We start from the raw sequence: 5,498 nt of genomic DNA on the forward strand, positions 1-5,498 counted from the left end.
GGGATGCTATCGTTACGCATATGGCGTAAGCGCTTCACGAGCACTCATCGCATGAACGTCTGATTGGTTGAGTTGAGTCATGTGATACACAGCGGCCAGTCGCTGTTGACAGCGATTGTTCAAACGGTGAATAAACAAACTCCGTCAGCGCATCGTCCGCAACCTTCGGCCACGTCACCCGACTGCCAAGACCGGAGCTTCACCTCATCTTTGACAGAGCTGGTGCATGAAACATGATCCCTGAGCCTAACAAAATGGTGTTTTCACTGTCTGACAGGGCCTCAAAGAGGCCTATAAGCTGTTAGAACAACATTTTATTCATAATAAATTTATAAGTAAAGAAATTCACGGTTGCTTTAATAAAGCTGGCCTTGTGTTAAACGGTATGTGTACAGTGCTGTGAAAAAGTATTTCCTCCCTTCCTGATGTCTTATGTTTTTGCATATTTTTCACCATTAAATGTTTCAGATCATCAAACAAATACAAATATTAGACAAAAATAACTAAAGTAAATGATGATTTCCTTTATTAAGGGAAAATGCCATCCAAACCAGCCTGGACCTGGGTGAAAAGGTCATTGCCCCCTACACTTTATAACGGAGGGTGGCATAATAGATGGGCAAAAGTTTATAATTTTGAATTGTGATTAATCTAAAAATCTCTGGAGTTAACTGGAGTTAACTGCATCATTGCTAGCACATTTTAAAATTGTACAATTTGCATTCAAAAGTGTGTTTCTTCTGTCATTTTGAATTTTTCTGTTGACTTAATCTGAGGGTGTTTGTCTTCCTGTGTGGATACAGACCCACTTATAAAAGTCGATCAAAGATGTCAATATGAACTTAACCATCGGAAAATGAACTTGATATGCATCTAAAAGGGATTGGTTAAAAGGTAAACGGATGAAAACACAAGGGTCAGACAACTTCTGATTAGTCCACTGAGCTGTCTGTGAGTTTTAAAGTGAAATGAGACATTAAGGAGCAGTGGTGAACTTATTTTACATAACTGTGGCTGCAGAGAGATGCTGATGTGGCTAAACCAAAGTGTGCTGAAAGGGTCAAGATCTTAGATTAATAGATGGATCTTTGCTGAGATGTTTCTAAACATTAATTGGAGTCCACCTTTGGTAAATTAAGCTGAGAACAGGGTTTTTGCAAGGCACAGATCTGGGCCCCTATCTCCACACAATATCTCTGGACCTCAGTGACCATCGGGTTCTTGGTCTCCACTCTTGCTAAGAGTCTCAGTTTGCTCAGTTTGGCCTGGCAACAGCCCTCAGAAGAGTTCTGGCCATGCCAGTTTTTTTTCCATTTGAAAGTCATGGAGGCCACTGTGTCCAGTCAATTTACCACAGGTGGACTCCAATCAAGGTCTGTATATACTACTCTAGTAAATACTGTACAAGTTTGTATGCATTGATAGCGTGGTTGTAAGATATGCAAAGGGTGCAGTGATACTGACTACTGTGCTGTGAAAAAGTATTTTCTCCTTTCTGATTCCTGTTTTTTTGCATATTTTTCACACTTACAGTGCTTAACAAATTTATTAGACCACCACCCAAAGTAAGGTTTATGCCACAGCTGCCCTAAATTAACAGCATTGGTAAAAATTGGTAAAACCAAAATCATTTTTTATATTTCTGCAATGGTTAATACCAATATGTAAAAGCTCTTTAACCCAAATGATATTTTTAATGCTAAAATAGAATTATTATTGTTATCCATGAATTTTCAAATTCACTGATTTACAAAAAAAACTTGAAAAAATAGTAAAGCACATTATTATTTCTTGATTAATGTGTCAAATTATAGTTATTTACTTGCATTCCTGAACAGAAAAATTAGTTTTAGTGGTTGAATGTTATGCTTGATTCATTTCTGACTTGTCAGAGAAGCCCAGTGAGCCGGCTCAAATTTGGGTGAATTCAGTTTGAAATCCCTCATTCCTGCTCAAAATGGTAAAACGTGGAGAACTGACTGGAAATGAAAGGGTCCGCATTAAAGCACTTCATGATGCTGGATGGTCTCTGAGACAAATATGACAGGTGGCCTAATAAATTTGTTAAGCACTGTAAATGTTTCAGATCATCAAACCAATTTATATATTTCACAAAGACAACCAAAGTAAACATAAAATGCAGTTTCTAAATGATGATTTTATTGATTAAGGGGGGAAGATCCAAACCTATCTGTCCCTGTGTGAAACAGTAATTTCCCCCTGAACCTAATAACTGGTTATTCCATCCTTGATAACTGGTGATGAGTCTTTCTCATCGCTGTGGAGGAATGTTGTCCCACTCTTCTTCACAGAATTGTTTTAACTCAGCCATATTGGAGGGTTTTCCAGCATGAACTGCCCGTTTAAGGTCACACCACAGCATCTCAGCTGGATTTAAGTCCGGACTTTGACTCAGCCACTCAGAGGTGGACTTGCTGGTATGTTTCGGGTCGTTGTCCTGCTGCATAACCCAAGAGCTCTTGAGCTTGAGGTCATGAACTGATGGCCGGACGTTGGCCTTCAGGAGTTTCTGGTAGACAGCAGAATTCATGGTTCCATCAATCACAGCAAGTGGTCCAGGTCCTGAAGCAGCAAAGCAGCCCCAGACCATCACACTGACACCACCATGTTTGACTGATGGCATGATGTTCTTTTTATCAAATGCTGTGTTATTTTTACTTCAGATGTAACGGGACACACACCTTCCAGAAAGTTCAACTTTAGTCTAGTCAGTCCACAGAATATTTCTCCAGAAGTCCTGGGGATCATCAGGATGTTTTTAGTCAAATGTGAGACGAGCCTGTGTGTTCTTTTTTGTCAGCAGTGGTTTTGCCTTGGAACTCTCCCATGATGCCATTGTTGCCCAGTGTCTTTCTGATGGTTGAATCATGAACTCTGACCTTAACTGAGGCCAGTGAGGCCTGTAGGTCTTTAGATGTGGTTCTGGGTTCTTTTGTGACCTCCTGGATGAGTCATCATTGCACTCTTGGAGTCATTTTGGTTGGCCGACCACTCCTGGGAAGGTTCACCACTGTTCACAGTTTTCTCCATTTGTGGATAATGGCTCTGACCGTGGTTCGCTGGAGTCCCAAAGCCTTGGAAGTGTCTTTGTAACCTTTTCCAGACTGATAGATCTCAGTAACTTTGTTTCTTATTCGTTCTTGAATTTCTTTGGATGGTGGCATGACGAATTGGGTTGTTGTTGTGAGAAGGCTGAGCTCAGCCCTGTTGTTAGTCCTCCTTTTCTTACCACACTTTTCCCTTCCAGTCAACTTTCCATGAATCTGCTCTGATACGGCCTCTGAGAACAGGCTGACCTTTAGCAGTGACCTTCTGTGTCTTAGCCTCTTGGAGCATAAGCTTCATGTGGAGGGTAAGCCACAGTAATTGTTTCAATGATTGTTTTCTGGACAGTTGTCCAGTCAGCAGTCTTCCCCATGATTGTGGTTGTGTGAACTAACCAGAGTGAGAGAATGAAGGCTCAGGAAACCTGAGTCAAACTATGACAAACAATATTCTAATGTTTATTCTAATGGTGGATCTTTGACTTTAATGAGCTGTAAGTCATAATCATCAACATTAAAACAAAAACAGTCTTGAAATGTTTCATTTTGTAAAAAATAAATCTAGAATTTATTAAAAATGAACTTTTTTTTAAGTAAATCACAGAAAAAAGAACTTTGACACAACATTCTAAATTTTAGATGCACCTTTATTTGCACTTAATGCCGCTGCATGGCAAGAAGGCAATCAGCCTGTAGCACTGCTGAAATGTTATGGATTCTTTGTTGACACCCTTCAGCATCTGTTTAGCTGGCTGACACACCATATTGCCAAAAGTATTGGCTCACCTGCCTTGACTCATATGAACTTCAGTGACATCCCATTCTTAATCCATAGGGTTTAATATGATGTCGGTCCACCCTTTGCAGCTATAACAGCTTCTACTCTCCTGAGAAGGCTTTCCACAAGGTTTAGGAGTGTTTTTATGGGAATTTTTGACCATTCTTCCAGAAGCGCATTTGTGAGGTCACACACTGATGTTGGACGAGAAGGCCTGGCTCTCAGTCTCCGCTCTAATTCATCCCAAAGGTGTTCTGTGGGGTTGAGGTCAGGACTCTGTGCAGGCCAGTCAAGTTCATCCACACCAAACTCTCTCATCCATGTCTTTATGGACCTTGCTTTGAGCACTGGTGCACAGTCATGTTGGAACAGGAAGGGGCCATCCCCAAACTGTTCCCACAAAGTTGGGAGCATGGAATTGTCCAAAATCTCTTGGTATGCTGAAGCATTCAGAGTTCCTTTGACTGGAACTAAGGGGCCAAGCCCAGCTCCTGAAAAACAAGCCCACACCATAATCCCCCTCCACCAAACTTTACACTTGGCATAGTGCAGTCAGACAAGTACCGTTCTCCTGGCAACTGCCAAACCCAGATTGCCAGATGGAGAAGCATGATTCATCACTCCAGCGTGTTCTTGAGCTAATCTGAAGGCTACATGAAGTTTGGAGATCTGTAGCCATTGACTCTGCAGAAAGTCGGCGAACTCTACACACTATGCACCTCAGCATCCTCTGACCCCGCTCGGTCATTTTACGTGGCCTATCACTTTGTGGCTGAGTTTCTGTCATTCCCAGTCGCTTCCACTTTGTTATAACACCACTGACAGTTGACTGTGGAATATTTAGGAGCCAGGAAATTTCACCACTGGACTTGTTGCACAGGTGGCATCCTATCACAGTACCACGCTGGACTTCACAGAGCTCCTGAGAGCGAGCCATTCTTTCACAAATGTTTGTAGAAACAGTCTGCATGCCTAGGTGCTTGATTTTATACACCTGTGGACATGGAAGTAATTGGAACACCTGATTTCAGTTATTCTGATGGGTGAGTGAATACTTTTGGCAATATAGTGTATCTCTCTTCAGCGATGCTCAACAGTCAGTCAATCACTCTTTGTGTAACACCAATTCATCACCAACGTCACTGTAAGACACTTTGCAGAGGGCAGGTCTAGTCTACATTCTCATGCATCATTTATGAATGCTTTACAGTGATTCACCACAAGAGCAACATTTACCAAAGTTACAGTGTCACTGAAAGCAAAAACCTCCAGCAGAACCAGACTCATGTTGACCAGCCATCTGCCAGAGTGGTGTTGGTACTGTTCAAGAATAGATGCATGAAGAGAAAAACAGGCAGAGCATCTTCAATGAATAAGACGGATTTATGGCTCTCCTACCATCAATCTGTCTTCAACCTTATTTTCTTAGACATGGCTATAATAACATCCTTAATTATGGTGAAAATCTGTGAAGATTTAGTAGCAATAGCCATGTTTGACAGAAAACTGAACATTCTGATGTTAGGATTAGCAGCTAAGATGGTAAAAAGAGATGACTGGTACACTGATGTTGGTAGTTATAGCAGTTTAAGAAGAATTACTTCAAGGTTTCACAAAATTCAGTTTTTCTATAGGAAAAAAGAGGACAAATGGGA

This window comes from Cheilinus undulatus, linkage group 6 (assembly GCF_018320785.1).
Source record: "Cheilinus undulatus linkage group 6, ASM1832078v1, whole genome shotgun sequence".
In the NCBI taxonomy this organism is placed as follows: domain Eukaryota; kingdom Metazoa; phylum Chordata; class Actinopteri; order Labriformes; family Labridae; genus Cheilinus; species Cheilinus undulatus.